The sequence below is a fragment of the Oncorhynchus tshawytscha genome, linkage group LG28 (genome assembly GCF_018296145.1).
Source record: "Oncorhynchus tshawytscha isolate Ot180627B linkage group LG28, Otsh_v2.0, whole genome shotgun sequence".
In the NCBI taxonomy this organism is placed as follows: domain Eukaryota; kingdom Metazoa; phylum Chordata; class Actinopteri; order Salmoniformes; family Salmonidae; genus Oncorhynchus; species Oncorhynchus tshawytscha.
Window position 1 is genome coordinate 42872726 of NC_056456.1, and position 19105 is coordinate 42891830.

Genomic DNA, 19105 nt, shown 5'->3' on the forward strand with positions numbered 1-19105 from the left:
ACCATATTAGAGAGACATATTTCCCTCAGATTACACAGATCCACAAAGAATTCGAAAACAAATCCAATTTTGAAAAACTCCCATATCTACTGGGTGAAATTCCACAGTGTGCCATCACAGCAGCAAGATTTGTGACCTGTTGCCACGAGAAAAGGGCAACCAGTGAAGAACAAACACCATTGTAAATACAACCCATATTTATGCTTATTTATTTTATCTTGTGTCCTTTAGCCATTTGTACATTGTTAGAACACTGTATATATATATAATATGACATTTGTAATGTCTTTACTGTTTTGAAACTTCTGTATGTGTAATGTTTACTGTTAATTTTTGTTGTTTTTCACTTTATATATTCACTTTGTATGTTGTCTACCTCACTTGCTTTGGCAATGTTAACACATGTTTCCCATGCCAATAAAGCCCTTGAATTGAATTGAATTGAAAAATTGAGAGACACAGAGAGAGACACAGAGAGAGACACAGAGAGAGACACAGAGAGAGAGACAGAGAGAGAGACAGAGAGAGAGACAGAGACAGAGAGAGACACAGAGAGAGACACAGAGAGAGACACAGAGAGACACAGAGAGAGACAGAGAGAGAGACAGAGAGAAAGAGAGACAGAGAGAAAGAGAGACAGAGACAGAGAGAGGATACAAGAGAGACGATACAACCATATCACAACCATATATCACAACCATAACCATATTATATACCTGTTATAACCACATTATATACCTGTTATAACCACATTATATACCTGTTATAACCATATTATATACCTGTTATAACCACATTATATACCTGCTATAACCACATTATATACCTGTTATAACCATATTATATACCTGTTATAACCATATTATATACCTGTTATAACCACATTATATACCTGTTATAACCACATTATATACCTGTTATAACCACATTATATACCTGTTATAACCACATTATATACCTGCAATAACCATATTATATACCTGTTATAACCACATTATATACCTGTTATAACCATATTATATACCTGTTATAACCACATTATATACCTGTTATAACCACATTATATACCTGCTATAACCACATTATATACCTGTTATACATTATATACCTGTTATAACCACATTATATACCTGTTATAACCACATTATATACCTGTTATAACCACATTATATACCTGTTATAACCACATTATATACCTGCAATAACCATATTATATACCTGTTATAACCATATTATATACCTGTTATAACCACATTATATACCTGTTATAACCACATTATATACCTGCTATAACCACATTATATACCCATCACAACCACATTATATACCTGTTATAACCACCTTATATGCCTGTATATACCTGGTTCTGCAGGTGAGGGTTACTAGTACTATTACTACAGCGTTCATACAGTATACTACCTGTTTCTGCAGGGTTAGAGTTATAATGCTACATATACCTGTTATAACAGGCTGTAACCTATTGTGTAAAGAACAGTACCTGTTTCTGCAGCTGCTCCACAAAGCTGACAGGGTCTCGGAGAGCTTCTCTCTGCTGTCTGGCCAGACGCTCCAAGTCCCGTATACTCTGGGTTCTCTGGGCCTCCAACACACCTACAGTCTGGAGTAACCTCTGGTAACTGGTGGACGGGGAGAGAGGACAACATGCATCAGGGAATCCAACAATACATTATTAACTCAGGATAGGTCCCAATTGGTACCCTGGTCAAAAGTAGTGCACTATATTATAGGGAATAGGGTGCCATTTAGGAGGGATCCACACTATGGGAGAAACAGACAGCAGCATGTAGGTAAACAGGAAACAGATCAGAGGTAGGCTGTGTCTGTGTCCCAAAACAGGAAACAGATCAGAGGTAGGCTGTGTCTGTGTCCCAAAACAGGAAACAGATCAGAGGTAGGCTGTGTCTGTGTCCCAAAACAGGAAACAGATCAGAGGTAGGCTGTGTCTGTGTCCCAAAACAGGAAACACTCCCTCCTCTCTCCCAGTCCCGAATTGCAATGAATTGCCATGCAAATGAACTGAATCCCCCAAAAACATTTCCACTGCATTTCAGCCCTGCCACAAAAGGACCAGCTGACATCATGTCAGTGATTCTCTCGTTAACACAGGTGTGAGTTGACGAGGACAAGGCTGGAGATCACTCTGTCATGCTGATTGAGTTTGAATAACAGACTGGAAGCTTCAAAAGGAGGGTGGTGCTTGGAATCATTATTCTTCCTCTGTCAACCATGGTTACCGGCAAGGAAACACGTGCATCATTGCTTTGCACAAATAGGGCTTCACAGGCAAGGATATTGCTGCCAGTAAGATTGCACCTAAATCAACCATTCATCGGATCATCAAGAACTTCAAGGAGAGCGGTTCAGTTGTTGTGAAGAAGGCTTCAGGGCGCCCAAGAAAGTCCAGCAAGCACCAGGACCGTCTCCTAAAGTTGTTTCAGCTGCGGGATCGGGGCACCACCAGTACAGAGCTTGCTCAGGAATGGCAGCAGGCAGGTGTGAGTGCATCTGCACGCACAGTGAGGCAAAGACTTTTGGAGGATGACCTGGTGTCAAGAAGGGCAACAAAGAAGCCACTTCTCTCCAGGAAAAACATCAGGGACAGACTGATATTCTGCAAAAGGTACAGGGATTGGACTGCTGAGGACTGGGGTAAAGTCATTTCCTCTGATGAATCCCCTTTCCGATTGTTTGGGGCATCCGGAAAAAAGCTTGTCCGGAGAAGACAAGGTGAGCGCTACCATCAGTCCTGTGTCATGCCAACAGTAAAGTATCCTGAGACCATTCATGTGTGGGGTTGCTTCTCAGCCAAGGGAGAGGGCTCACTCACAGTTTTGCCTAAGAACACAGCCATGAATAAAGAATGGTACCAACACATCCTCCGAGAGCAACTTCTCCCAACCATCCAGGAACAGTTTGGTGATGAACAATGCCTTTTCCAGCTTGATGGTGAGTGATAACTAAGTGGCTCAGGGAACAAAACATTGATATGTTGGGTCCATGGCCAGGAAACTCCCCAGACCTTAATCCCATTGAGAAGAGGCGGATGGACAAACAAAAACCCACAAATTCTGACAAACTCCAAGCATTGATTATGTAAGAATGGGCTGCCATCAGTCAGGATGTGGCCCAGAAGTTAATTGACAGCATGCCAGGGCGGATTGCAGAGGTCTTGAAAAAGAAGGGTCAACATTGCAAATATTGACTCTTTGCATCAACTTGAAGTAATTGTCAATAAAAGCCTTTGACACTTATGAAATGCTTGTAATTATACTTCAGTATTCCATAGTAACATCTGACAAAAATATCTAAAGTCATTGAAGCAGCAAACTTTGTGGAAATGAATATTTGTGTCATTCTCAAAACGTTTGGCCACGACTGTATATATATATATAATCCCATAAACTCCCACTACGTACTCTTTGTTATGTTTGAGGGTCAGGTGATCTGACTCAAAGTAATACACGTCTGGGTCGTCCTCCTGTTGACTTCCTCCTCCTGGAACCTCCTCTAGGCCTCCCCTGGTCTCACAGAGCTCCCCATGGCCCATACTGTCCCATCCTACCGTGTCCCTTCTGGCCCCACTGTTCCCCTGCTCCATGGGGACAGACGGGGGAGACAGGAGAGACCCCTCCCTGGCCTGGATACTGGAGCATGAGGAGAGGGTAGGAGTAGCGACCAGCTCTCTCCCCGCCTCCACCCGCTCCCTCAGAGGGTCCCTGGGAGAGGAGCAGGGGGCCACAGCCTTGCCCCCGCCGCAGGCCGCCCTACGGGGCGAAGTCCTCAGGGTGTACCTGTGTTCGTGGGGCTCTGTGAAGGAAGGGGGCGAGGTGCTGGAGATAGAGGGGGTGCAGGGTGGGTCTGAGCGTGTTGGGGGGGCTAGCAGTGGCATTGTGAATTCTCCTGAGTTATTGTTGTTTACGTTGTTGATGATATTGTTGTTGATGATGATGCTGGTGGCAACAGTGTTCTGCACAACCAGCGGTGTGAACGACCATCCGTTAATTCCCCCGCCGCAACTCTCCTCCTCCTCGGTCGGTGTCACTTCCACCTCCTCCTCGGTCGCTGTCACCACTTCCTCCCGACACACTGAGTACCCCACCACATCCACCTCCTCCTCTCTGACAGACAGGTGGGGAGTAGAGGAGTCCTCCTCAAAGGAGGCCAGAAGAGGAGCAGGACACTCCCCTGAGTCTTCACCTTCCTCCTCCTGCCCAGGATCAGAGTCTTCACCCTCCTCCTCCTGCCCAGGATCAGAGTCTTCACCTTCCTCCTCCATCCCAGGATCAGAGTCTTCACCTTCCTCCTCCATCCCAGGATCAGAGTCTTCATCCCCATCCCAGGATCAGAGTCTTCACCCTCCTCCTCCATCCCAGGATCAGAGTCTTCACCCCCTTCCTCCATCCCAGGATCAGAGTCTTTACCCCCTTCCTCCATCCCAGGATCAGAGTCTTCACCCTCCTCCTCCATCCCAGGATCAGAGTCTTTACCCCCCTCCTCCTGCCCAGGATCAGAGTCTTTACCTTCCTCCTGCCCAGGATCAGAGTCTTCACCCTCCTCCTCCATCCCAGGATCAGAGTCTTTACCCCCCTCCTCCTGCCCAGGATCAGAGTCTTTACCTTCCTCCTCCTGCCCAGGATCAGAGTCTTTACCTTCCTCCTGCCCAGGATCAGAGTCTTTACCTTCCTCCTGCCCAGGATCAGAGTCTTTACCTTCCTCCTGCCCAGGATCATAGTTTCTACAAGGCACTATGGGGTCTGGGGGCGAGGGGCAGGGCGTCCCCCTCTGGCTGCCGTTCAGCAGTGCTGGACCGGGACCTGGACAGGTGGTGTTGGAGGCAGCGCTGAGACACAGGGAGTTTGTCTGAGCATCAGGGCTACTGCTGGTCTGCCCCAGCCCGATACAGGACTTATGGGAGTTGGAGTTCAGGAGCTGCTGAACATGGCCGTCATCCTCCTCCTCCTCCTCCTCCTCCTCCTCCTCCTCCTCTCCTTCCTCCTTGTTGAGGTCAGGTGAAGAAGAGGAAGGTGAGTCTGCGGTGGAGTTGTGTCTGAGCAGGTCACCCCCTTCACTGTTCTCCTTGACAGTTGTTAAGGGGGCACAGGGGGAGGCGGGGATGACGGGCATGGGGGGCGCAGACGGGAGGTCATCCTTGGATCCATGCGACTCCCCAGAGCGGAAGCACCGTTTGGCCTTTTTGAGGAGCGGCGAGGCATCCCTCCCCACAGCACCTGACGTCTCCTTCCCCCTCCCCTCACAGTTCTCAGCCTTCTCCGAACCCCCAACCCCCTCTCTCTCTGAGCAGGACAGGACCCTCTTCCTGGGGCTTGCCCATGACTCCCCGTCCACTGAGGTGGCCTTGTGGTGGGCTACCTTTCCCTGGTGACCCCCAGGCTTCTCTGAGGCCCAGGCCTGGTCATCCTGTCTCTTCTTGGGAGAGCGTGGGGCCCTGCTGCCGGGGAGAGGTGACCCCTGACACTCCTCCGGCTGGGCGATACTGCGATTCCTGAGGGTTCGGCCACAGAAGTTCTCGTCCAATCCATTGAGCCCGACCGATGACCTTGTGACGCGCGAGGAACGTGACGCGGCCATGCTACGGCGAGAGGCTACTGTCGTATCATCGTGCTGCTCGCTCCTCTGCTACAGAAGTGGGGCACCTGGGAGCATAGAGGAGACAGAGGTTATAAAGCTTCATAAGGGATCTATTATTCATGAACCAGATTCAGTGTTGGGAGATGCTATACTGACAGACTGGGAATAAGGTTCAGTGTTGGGAGATGCTATACTGACAGACTGGGAATAAGGTTCAGTGTTGGGAGATGCTATACTGACAGACTGGGAATAAGGTTCAGTGTTGGGAGATGCTATACTGACAGACTGGGAATAAGGTTCAGTGTTGGGAGATGCTATACTGACAGACTGGGAATAAGGTTCAGCATTAGGAGATGCTATACTGACAGACTGGGAATAAGGTTCAGTGTTGGGAGATGCTATACTGACAGACTGGGAATAAGGTTCAGTGTTGGGAGATGCTATACTGACAGACTGGGAATAAGGTTCAGTGTTGGGAGATGCTATACTGACAGCCTGGGAATAAGGTTCAGCATTAGGAGATGCTATACTGACAGACTGGGAATAAGGTTCAGTGTTGGGAGATGCTATACTGACAGAGGATGAATAAGGTTCAGTGTTGGGAGATGCTGTACTGACAGACTGGGAATAAGGTTCAGTGTTGGGAGATGCTATACTGACAGAGGATGAATAAGGTTCAGTGTTGGGAGATGCTGTACTGACAGACTGGGAATAAGGTTCAGTGTTGGGAGATGCTATACTGACAGAGGGATGAATAAGGTTCAGTGTTGGGAGATGCTGTACTGACAGACTGGATGAATAAGGTTCAGCATTAGGAGATGCTATACTGACAGACTGGGAATAAGGTTCAGTGTTGGGAGATGCTGTACTGACAGAGGATGAATAAGGTTCAGCATTAGGAGATGCTATACTGACAGACTGGGAATAAGGTTCAGTGTTGGGAGATGCTATACTGACAGACTGGGAATAAGGTTCAGTGTTGGGAGATGCTATACTGACAGACTGGGAATAAGGTAAGAGAATCAGAGATGCTACAGTTGAAGTCGGAAGTTTGTGTCATTAAAACTTGTTTTTCAAACCACTCCATAAATGTATTGTTAAAAAACTATCGTTTTGGCAAGTCGGTTAGGACATCTACTTTGTGCAGGACACAAGTACATTTCCAACAATTGTTTACAGACAGATTATTTCACTTAATCACAATTCCAGTGGGTCAGAAGTTTACTACACTAAGCTGACTGGGCCTTTAAACAGCTTGGAAAATTCCAGAAAATGATGTCATGGCTTTAGAAGCTTCTGATTGGCTAATCGATATCATTTGAGTCAATTGGAAGTGTACCTGTGGATGTATTTCAAGGCCTACCATCAAACTCAGTGCCTCTTTTCTTGACATCATGGGAAAATCAAATCAGCCAAGACCTCAGAAAACAAATTGTAGACCTCTACAAGTCTGGTTCATCCTTGGGAGCAATTTCCAAACGCCTGAAGGTACCACGTTCATCTGTACAAACAATAGTATGCAAGTATAAACTCCATGGGACCGCGCAGCCATCATACCGCTCAGGAAGGAGACACGTTCTGTCTCCTAGAGATGAACGTACTTTGGTGTGAAAAGTGCAAATCAATCCCAGAACAACAGCAAAGGACCTTGTGAAGATGCCGGGGAAAACAGGTACAAAAGTATCTATATCCACAGTAAAACAAGTCCTATAACAACATAACCTGAAAGGACGCTCAGCAAGGAAGAAGTCACTGCTCCAAAACCACCATAAAAAAAAGCCAGACTACAGTTTGCAACTGCACATGGGGACAAAGATTGTACTTTTTGGAGAAATGTCCTCTGGTCTGGTAAACAAAAATAGAACTGTTTGGCCATAATGACCATCGTTATGTTTGGAGGAAAAAGGGGGAGACTTGCAAGCCGAAGAATACCAACCCAACCGTGAAGCACGGAGGTGGCAGCATCATGTTGTTGGGGTGCTTTGCTGGTGGACTTCACAAAATAGATGGCATCATGAGGACGGAAAACTATGTGAATATATTGAAGCAACATCTCAAGACATCAGTCAGGAAGTTAAAGCTTGGTCGCAAATGGGTCTTCCAAATGGACAATGACCCCAAACATACTTCCAAAGTTGTGGCAAAATGGCTTAAGGACAACAAAGTCAAGGTATTGGAGTGGCCATCATAAAGCCCTATAGAAAATCCTATAGAAAATGTGTGGGCAGAACTGAAAAAGCATGTGCAAGCAAGGAGGCCTACAAACCTGACTCAGTTACACCAGCTCTGTCAGGAGGAATGGGCCAAAATTCACCCAACTTATTGTGGGAAGCTTGTGGAAGGCTACCCGAAACATTTCCCCAGAGTTAAACCATTTAAAGGCAATGCTACCAAATACTAGTTGAGTGTATGTCAACTTTTGACCCACTGGGAATGTGATGAAAGAAATAAAAGCTGAAATAAATCATTATTTCCACTATTATTCTGACTTTCCACAATCTTAAAATAAAGTGGTGATCCTAACTGACCTAAAACAGGACATTGTTACTAGGATTAAATGTCAGGAAATGTGAAAAACTGAGTTTAAATGTATTTGTCTAAAGTGTATGTAATCTTCTGACTTCAACTGTATATTGACAGAGGGTGAATAAGGGCAGGGCAGTATGTTTCATCTCTTGCCAGTTCAAAGAGAAACAAATGTCAGCCCATCTTTGATGCTTCAGCTGTGAGTGCTCTGTGTCTGTCTGGGGAAACAAGTAGACTGGAACACTGGATCACATCCCAAATGGTACCCTATTCCCTATATAGCACTACTTAGCCATAGGGCTAAGTGCACTATATAGGGAATAGGGTGCCATTTGGGACAGATACTCTTATCTCTCGCTCTCAGGGTCAGGTTTTCCAAAAAACACCGTTTTTAACGTCGCATTTGAAAAACGTTAGTAATCTGATGCCCCCGTTTTACATCGTGACCTTCATGCAAGTTTATTCCACTACTGGACGGACAGCCTAGTCTCCCGTCAGAGATAGCATTTATTTAGGGAGATGTTGCCTTTTCATACAAGACAGGAAGACTGAAGAAACATTGTTTTAAGATGATAATAAATGTTAGAGAAACAAGTAACTAACTTTATAGCAAGTCAAGCTAGCTTGCACTGCAGAGCAGCTAGCTAAAAGCTAGGCTAGGTTGAAAATACCACTGTAGCTAGGACCTCCACCTAATAATTATCAAACACAAACGTCCTTACCATAAATAAACTTAAAACGGGAGGCAACAGTCATAATATAATTTACTTAACAGCCTATGTTTATGATTTAACACTACTATAAAAATATGTCTTGCTCATAGAAATGGGTAATTGTTTACAAGTTGCTAGCTTTCCCATAAAGCCATCACCAAAAACCACATATTTTAATCTTCTGTGGTTTGGTGACTTCTTGTTCTTCGACAGACTCCGGCTGGACTTTGTCTCCTCTACCCAGGTAGAACACATCCTGTCTCCTCTACCCAGGTAGAACACATCCTTATTCTCCTCTACCCAGGTAGAACACATCCTGTCTCTTCTACACAGGTAGAACACATCCTTTCTCCTCTACCCAGGTAGAACACATCCTGTCTCCTCTACCCAGGTAGAACACATCCTGTCTCCTCTACCCAGGTAGAACACATCCTGTCTCCTCTACCCAGGTAGAACACATCCTGTCTCCTCTACCCAGGTAGAACACATCCTGTCTCCTCTACCCAGGTAGAACACATCCTTTGTCTCCTCTACCCAGGTGGAACACATCCTGTCTCTTCTACACAGGTAGAACACATCCTGTCTCCTCTACCCAGGTAGAACACATCCTGTCTCCTCTACCCAGGTAGAACACATCCTTTGTCTCCTCTACCCAGGTAGAACACATCCTTTGTCTCCTCTACCCAGGTAGAACACATCCTTTGTCTCCTCTACCCAGGTAGAACACATCCTTTGTCTCCTCTACCCAGGTAGAACACATCCTTATTCTCCTCTACCCAGGTAGAACACATCCTGTCTCCTCTACCCAGGTAGAACACATCCTGTCTCCTCTACCCAGGTAGAACACATCCTGTCTCCTCTACCCAGGTAGAACACATCCTGTCTCCTCTACCCAGGTGGAACACATCCTGTCTCCTCTACCCAGGTAGAACACATCCTGTCTCCTCTACCCAGGTAGAACACATCCTTTGTCTCCTCTACCCAGGTAGAACACATCCATCACTTAATTGGTCAATAACTGATTACGATGCCTGTCTTAAAATAGGGAACAGAGTACTGTCTGTGTGTGTGTTCATTTCATTACCTTCCTGTGGTATGATGTGATGCATTGTCTTGTCATTCAGATCTAACCTTCCTAAAACATGTTTATGTGAGCTGACCCCCCCCATAGAACTCTCTACATACACCACACCACCACCCCCATAGAACTCTCTACATACACCACACCACCACTCCCCATAGAACTCTCTACATACACCACACCACCACCCCCCCCATAGAACTCTCTACATACACCACACCACCACCCCCATAGAACTCTCTACATACACCACACCACCACCCCCATAGAACTCTCTACATACACCACCACCCCCCCCCATAGAACTCTCTACATACACCACACCACCACCCCCATAGAACTCTCTACATACACCACACACCACCCCCATAGAACTCTCTACATACACCCACCACCACCCCCCCCATAGAGCTCTCTACATACACCACACCACCACCCCCATAGAACTCTCTACATACACCACACCACCACCCCCATAGAACTCTCTACATACACCACACCACCACTCCCCATAGAGCTCTACACCACACCCCCCATAGAGCTCTACACTCCCCCATAGAGCTCTCTACACACCACCCCCCATAGAGCTCTCTACATACACCCCCCCCCATAGAGCTCTCTACATACACCACACCCCCCCCCATAGAGCTCTCTACATACACCACACCACCACCCCCATAGAGCTCTCTACATACACCACACCACCACCCCCATAGAGCTCTCTACATACACCACACCACCACCCCCCCCATAGAGCTCTCTACATACACCACACCACCACCCCCCATAGAGCTCTCTACATACACCACACCACCACCCCCATAGAGCTCTCTACATACACCACACCACCACCCCCATAGAGCTCTCTACATACACCACACCACCACCCCCATAGAGCTCTCTACATACACCACCCCCCATAGAGCTCTCTACATACACCACACCACCACCCCCATAGAGCTCTACACCCCCCACCATAGAACTCTCTACACACCACCACCCCCATAGAGCTCTCTACACACCATCACCCCCATAGAGCTCTCTACACACCACCACCCATAGAGCTCTCTACACACCACCACCCCCATAGAGCTCTCTACATACACCACCCCCCCCATAGAGCTCTACACACCACCCCCCCATAGAGCTCTACACACCACCCCCCCCATAGAGCTCTCTACACACCACCACCCCCATAGAGCTCTCTACACACACCCCCCCATAGAGCTCTCTACACACCACCCCCCCCATAGAGCTCTCTACACACCACCCCCCCCATAGAGCTCTACACACCGCCCCCCCCCATAGAGCTCTACACACACCACCCCCCCATAGAGCTCTCTACACACCACCACCCCCATAGACAGACAGGGGGTTTTATATCAGACAGACAGACGGGGGGGTGGCTGTTATCAGACAGACAGACGGGGGGTGTTATCAGACAGACAGACAGGGGGGTGTTATCAGACAGACAGGGGGGGGGTGTTATCAGACAGACAGACAGGGGGGGTGTTATCAGACAGACAGACAGGGGAGGGTATTATCAGACAGACAGACAGGGGGGTGTTATCAGACAGACAGGGGGTGTTATCAGACAGACAGACAGGGGGGGTGTTATCAGACAGACAGACAGGAGGGGTGTTATCAGACAGACAGACAGGAGGGGTGTTATCAGACAGACAGACAGACAGGGGGGTGTTATCAGACAGACAGACAGGGGGTGTTATCAGACAGACAGACAGGGGGGGTGTTATCAGACAGACAGACAGGGGGGGTGTTATCAGACAGACAGACAGGGGGGGGTGTTATCAGACAGACAGACAGGGGGGTGTTATCAGACAGACAGGGGGTGTTATCAGACAGACAGGGGGGTGTTATCAGACAGACAGACGGGGGGTGTTATCAGACAGACAGACAGGGGGTGTTATCAGACAGACAGACAGACAGGGTGTTATCAGACAGACAGGGGGGGACAGACAGGGGGGTGTTATCAGACAGACAGGGGGTGGTGTTATCAGACAGACAGGGAGGGGTGTTATCAGAGACAGACAGGGAGGGGTGTTATCAGACAGACAGACAGATATTTGCTCATGCAGGCAGAGGGTCTTTGAGGCATTATGCAGGGAAGGGATGGGCAACAGGTAGGCAAGTGGATCAATTTCCCATGATGTTAATTTACTTACGTCACAAATGGCAACCCTATTCACTATATAGTGTACTACTTTTGACCAGAGCCCTAAGCACTACAAATAGGGCTCTGGTCAGAAGTAGTGCACTATGTAGCATGGAATTGGATTCCATTTCAGTGTCTGGCAACATGTAAACATGAGATGCGGCAGTACTAGACAACATTTCAACAAGTGTAAGTTGTATATGTCAAGCATGAATGACTTCCTGCCCAGGATGCGTTGCATGACATCAACTTTTAATTGAGACGTAGCCTTTCTAATTCTACCCGTCCTGACAGTTATCCAAGCCAGGTTTTAAAACCGTGGAAACATTTAGTCACAAGAACAAAACGAATTAAACCGCGTGTGAAAGGAAAGCCGATAGTTAGCTTCCTTGATTGGTATAGGAAACGGTGGAGTAACTAGTAGCACTTAGATACGTGATCCAACTTCACTAATAAATCAATTAAATAAAAAATACATTTATTTTTAACTTCACTAATTCAATAGAGTAAACAAATGGAGTATTTCGTTTAGTTTTTTGTTCTCACTCCATCATCTTTACTTCTCCACCCTATATAAATATATCTCCATTCAGAGGACCGGACTGCCTCCACCAAATCCCCGGTAATGGCTCTCCAGCCGACAGGCAGGGAGCACCGACAGGGACCCAAGTTGGACAACACTGAAGCGCACTGGTCTTCATAAGTAGTTCTTTAACTCGCTCCAAATACGGTCGCTACTATTTCACAAGAGAAGTCGGATAACTAGTCCCCGTGGTCGTGTGGTCATCTTATTACCTACCAATGCTTAAACCAAAGCCAAGCAGCCGGTATCAAACCGTTCTCCGGTATCAAACCGTTCTCCGGTATCAAACCGTTCTCCGGTATCAAACCGTTCTCCGGTATCAAACCGTTCTCCGGTATCAAACCGTTCTCATCAAACCGTTCTCCGGTATCAAACCGTTATCCGGTATCAAACCGTTCTCCGGTATCAAACCGTTCTCCGGTATCAAACCGTTATCCGGTATCAAACCGTTCTCCGGTATCAAACCGTTCTCCGGTATCAAACCGTTCTCCGGTATCAAACCGTTCTCCGGTATCAAACCGTTCTCCGGTATCAAACCGTTCTCCGGTATCAAACCGTTCTCCGGTATCAAACCGTTATCCCACATGCTAACCAACCCGTTAGAAAAGGCTGCAGACAGCAGCTTGGTCGCACCCTGATATGCATTATGCACCACAGACTGACTGGGTGCTATTCTTAACATATTTATGCTCTTCTCATCCGTTTTTGTTTTGTTTGTTTGTTTCCTCGCAAAAGTTAGCAAATGACCGGATAACAAAAACATTTGTTTTTATTACATGAAATAAAAGTAGTAATGTTAGCTCACTTAGCGGTTAGTTACATTGGCAATTGGCGCACCGGATAGTTACCGAATTTACTAGTTCTATATATATATATATATATATATCAGTCTTACTAGTCTTAAAATAAATGGTTCGCTAAGGAGTAATGGTTTATTATGCATATTCCAAGTATTTGACAAGCTATATTAATACTAAAGTGAGTGAGTTGATAATCGCAAAGCTTTAACATTGGTAGGTAACGTTAATTGATGGACATTAGCGGGTGGCCTAAACTCGTAATAACAAAGCTAGGATAAAGATGTGCAATAAGGGAACAGCTCCTTCTGTGGCTAGGCTGCTGCTTGCTAACAGCGGCTAGTAAACAACTTTCCTAAAGCATTAGCATAACGGGCTCACTATTTGGTCGACTTTTCCACGAAAATTGTTCATTAGATGACAAGTCTATGCTTCACTTCTGATCACGGCCGACTAAATCGTTTATTGGAAGAAGAAAAAATGGGTTTGTGAAGATAGCTAGAGAATTACACTCACCTCACTTCCGCAAATCGTGTGCTGCCACACTCGGCAGGAGACATATTTTCTATCCAGTCAACGGGGTCCGTGTGTGTGTGTGTGTGTGTGTGTGTGTGTGTGTGTGTGTGTGTGTTCTGCCTAGTTCCACAACTTGTCAAAATAAAACACTACATTTTCCTGTTGAAAGGAGAACAGGAAAGACATCTTTTGCCCCTGGACGAGACTGTGTGTAGCTCGGGCTACCAATGCATTGTCTCACTTGCAAGTCTTACCATATCTATAATGTTATTAGTCAGAATCCAGAAATAAAGTGACGCTTATAATGAAATTAGTATTTCAGAGATGTTCCGATTAGTTGGTAGAACAAAACAAAATGTGATACGCAAGAGTTTTGGTCCACAATTCAATTAAACATACATTTCCATACAAAATGTTCAACTTTGATCTTAAAACCATAACATGCACTGCAATAAATAGGATTAAAATTAAGTTGCAGAGTAAACAAACAGGTGAAGAGAAATCATGTCTGTGTTACACTATTCTTTCATCGTCAGGGTTTAACAGAATCGTAGAACCAGAATCATATCAACCATTCCGAATCAGAACATTTGTGTTTAATAGAACCAGAATCATATCAACCATTCTGAATCAGAACATTTGTGTTTAATAGAACCAGAATCATATCAACCATTCTGAATCAGAACATTTGTGTTTAATAGAACCAGAATCATATCAACCATTCCGAATCAGAACATTTGTGTTTAATAGAACCAGAATCATATCAACCATTCTGAATCAGAACAGATGTGTTTTATAGAACCAGAATCATATCAACCATTCTGAATCAGAACAGATGTGTTTAATAGAACCAGAATCATATCAGCCATTCCGAATCAGAACAGATGTGTTTTATAGAACCAGAATCATATCAACCATTCCGAATCAGAACATTTGTGTTTAATAGAACCAGAATCATATCAACCATTCTGAATCAGAACATTTGTGTTTAATAGAACCAGAATCATATCAACCATTCTGAATCAGAACATTTGTGTTTAATAGAACCAGAATCATATCAACCATTCCGAATCAGAACATTTGTGTTTAATAGAACCAGAATCATATCAACCATTCTGAATCAGAACAGATGTGTTTAATAGAACCAGAATCATATCAACCATTCCGAATCAGAACAGATGTGTTTAATAGAACCAGAATCATATCAACCATTCTGAATCAGAACAGATGTGTTTTATAGAACCAGAATCATATCAACCATTCCGAATCAGAACATTTGTGTTTAATAGAACCAGAATCATATCAACCATTCTGAATCAGAACAGATGTGTTTAATAGAACCAGAATCATATCAACCATTCCGAATCAGAACATTTGTGTTTAATAGAACCAGAATCATATCAACCATTCTGAATCAGAACAGATGTGTTTAATAGAACCAGAATCATATCAACCATTCTGAATCAGAACATTTGTGTTTAATAGAACCAGAATCATATCAACCATTCTGAATCAGAACAGATGTGTTTAATAGAACCAGAATCATATCAACCATTCTGAATCAGAACAGATGTGTTTAATAGAACCAGAATCATATCAGCCATTCCGAATCAGAACAGATGTGTTTTATAGAACCAGAATCATATCAACCATTCTGAATCAGAACATTTGTGTTTAATAGAACCAGAATCATATCAACCATTCCGAATCAGAACATTTGTGTTTAATAGAACCAGAATCATATCAACCATTCTGAATCAGAACATTTGTGTTTAATAGAACCAGAATCATATCAACCATTCCGAATCAGAACATTTGTGTTTAATAGAACCAGAATCATATCAACCATTCTGAATCAGAACAGTTGTGTTTAATAGAACCAGAATCATATCAACCATTCCGAATCAGAACAGATGTGTTTAATAGAACCAGAATCATATCAACCATTCCGAATCAGAACATTTGTGTTTAATAGAACCAGAATCATATCAACCATTCTGAATCAGAACATTTGTGTTTAATAGAACCAGAATCATATCAACCATTCTGAATCAGAACATTTGTGTTTAATAGAACCAGAATCATATCAACCATTCTGAATCAGAACAGTTGTGTTTAGTTTAGTAAATCAGGATGCAGTACTCCATATACCTACAGCATTCTTCACATTGCTTCTTCGGTCTTCAGTGACCACATACCAAAAGGCAACACCATGCCCTTATACACAAGTTAATGCTTTCTTCAACTGACAAAACTGATGAATGTTATGATTTGAAAGCTTGTCATGTATTTCTGTACATTTCAAAGACAAAGATGGCCACAGAAGTTTGTGATTCATTGTGTACATATAATGCAGTGAGTGGGCAGCTTACATGTCATTTAATGTGACATGTGGCCATCAAGTTTTTTCAAATTATTCGTACGTTAGGGTTGGGGGTCAATTCCCATTTCAATTCCACATTTGTCTCACATTTGAGTAAAATTTGATTTGGAATTTCAGTTCACTTCCTGAATTGAAATGGGATTGACCCCAACCCCGGCTGAGTGAGTGGGATCCCCTCTAAAGCATGCCTGCCAGCCACATATTCCATTTTTTTTAAAGTATATTAACATCATATAGGTGCCTCCCAAATGGAACACTATGCCCCATGGGGCCCTGGTCAAAAGCAGTGCACTATTTAGGGAATAGGGTGCCATTTAGTATACAGTTAATCCACCCCCTGGTCTGGCCAACAGGGGGGTAAATAACAATGAAGTTCTGGGGCCGTAGTACACCAGGGGTGTATTCATTAGGTAACACACACCAGGTTTTACAACAGAAACAAGAGTTTATATTGGACAAATTCAGGTAGGTGGGTTCCTACACGTTTCCTTCCTTTTAGATCCAAGTGAATACACCCCTGGACTCACTAGTACATTCAAATAAACAGACATTGTGTGAACATGCCACGTATCTTAACCTGACTATAGTAAAAAAAAAACATACAAATCCTTCCTGAGACTACTTAGTTTACACAGGCAGCCCAATTCTGATCTTTTGACCAATTATTGGCAAAATACCTGATCTGATTGGTTAAAAGATCAGAATTAGGCTGCCTGTGTAAACACATCCTTAGCAGTGTTTCCCTTTTTTCCATTCACTTGCCGCCACTCCAAAAAAAACAGGAGAATTTAAAATTCCCAAGATGTCTTGGTATGGGGCCCCCATTGATTTTGTTATGTTTGCCCAGATAGCACAAGAACACGGTATGGCAAAATCTGTAGCATTGTAGGAAATTAGCTTTTACAAACAGCTACATTGTTTTCTGCAAACTAGAGGAGGGTCTCTTAAAATGTGTGGACGGAGATTTCTCTTCTTCACTTTTATGGAAAATGTAAGAGCTTGAGCTTTTTTTTTTTTAGAACCATTCACTTCAACAATATGTTATTTTCTTAGAACATGTATTAAAAGAGAACAATTTTGATATCTACAGTTAGATGCATTGTGATTCTTCTTTTGTCGTTTGCGACACACAAAACATAAGAGTGACATCATATAGAACCCCTTCCAGGGAACTCAGTCGGGGTCTCAACTTACTGTTGCTAGGTAGAATAGTAGAATACACCAAGGTGTCATTTCAAAATGTTGGTTGTGCATCAGCAGTTATGTAAGTCACTGACAGCCACTCAATTAGCCCATATCAGCTAAAAAAAAAAATGTAGACTGGTAAATTAGTCTAGCCAGCTACCTAAATTTGTAGTAATCATGGTCGAATTACTGACCAGGGGGGCCTCCGTTGATTTTGTTAATTACTCTCACTCAGATATCATATTAAAAACTGCAGACATTTATCTCCACCCTATGGCAAAATGTGTAGAATTGCAGGGAATTAGCTGTAAAACTGAAACATGTCCTCTCTGCCCCATTACATTTTTTAAAAATTAGAATTGCATGAAATTTGTTATAAAATTGAAAAATGTTCTCACCGCCCCAAGGCAAAATGTATAGAATTACAGGAAATGAACTAAAACATACATTCTCTCTCTCCACTGTCAAGAAGGGTGCCGCTAAAATGTTTTAATCGCAAGAGGGAGGGGGGGGGTCATCAAAATTTCACTCAGGGCCCCCAAAAGGAGAGGGCTGGCTCTGATTACATGTGTGGGAATGGATGTGGGTATGCAGGCCCATGAACCATTATGGCCCCTCATAATGAGTTCCGATTTCTTTATAGCCCCCACCCCCATTAAAGTTTCCCGTCCCTGATAGAGTGACATTGTCTCAATTTTGGTCCAAGAGAGAAAAGCTTTTTGTAAACACTGCAAACAAAATGAATAAATGCTAAAGGTTCTGGAAATTACCAGACACAGTTCCCAGGTATTATTCTACATTTATGGAGAAACATGTCATCATGTTATTTTCTGACATGTTTATTCTTCCGCCCAGTTGTCAAGAAGGGCTGTTCATTTTGTGGTGGTCAAGGAAGGGAAATCCTTTGTTCAAACGCTTTTTAAATAAAAAGTGCAAAATAAAATGCTTTAGTTGTTGTTTTACTCAGGGCTGATGTTGGGGGTTACCTGTTAGGGGGTTGGTGGGTAGGTAGTTTCCTGTTAGGGGTTGGTGGGTAGGTAGTTTCCTGTTAGGGGTTGGTGGGTAGGTAGTTTCCTGTTAAGGGGTTGGTGGGTAGGTAGTTTCCTGTTAGGGGTTGGTGGGTAGGTAGTTTCCTGTTAAGGGGTTGGTGGGTAGGTAGTTTCCTGTTAGGGGTTGGTGGGTAGGTAGTTTCCTGTTAAGGGGTTGGTGGGTAGGTAGTTTCCTATTAGGGGTTGGTAGGTCGTTTCCTGTTAGGGGTTGGTGGGTAGGTAGTTTCCTGTTAGGGGTTGGTAGTTAGGTAGTTTCCTGTTAGGGGTTGGTGGGTAGGTAGTTTCCTGTTAAGGGGTTGGTAGTTAGGTAGTTTCCTGTTAGGGGTTGGTGGGTAGGTAGTTTCCTGTTAAGGGGTTGGTAGGTAGTTTCCTATTAGGGGTTGGTAGGTCGTTTCCTGTTAGGGGTTGGTGGGTAGGTAGTTTCCTGTTAGGGGTTGGTGGGTAGGTAGTTTCCTGTTAAGGGGTGGGTAGGTAGTTTCCTATTAGGGG

The 19105-nt window shown here is 44.4% G+C and overlaps 1 pseudogene; it reads right to left on the minus strand.

The window, feature by feature from the left end:
• Window positions 1-1477: 1477 nt before the first annotated feature.
• LOC112226422 lies at window positions 1478-14096 on the minus strand (annotated as a pseudogene).
• Between the last annotated feature and the right edge of the window lie 5009 nt (window positions 14097-19105).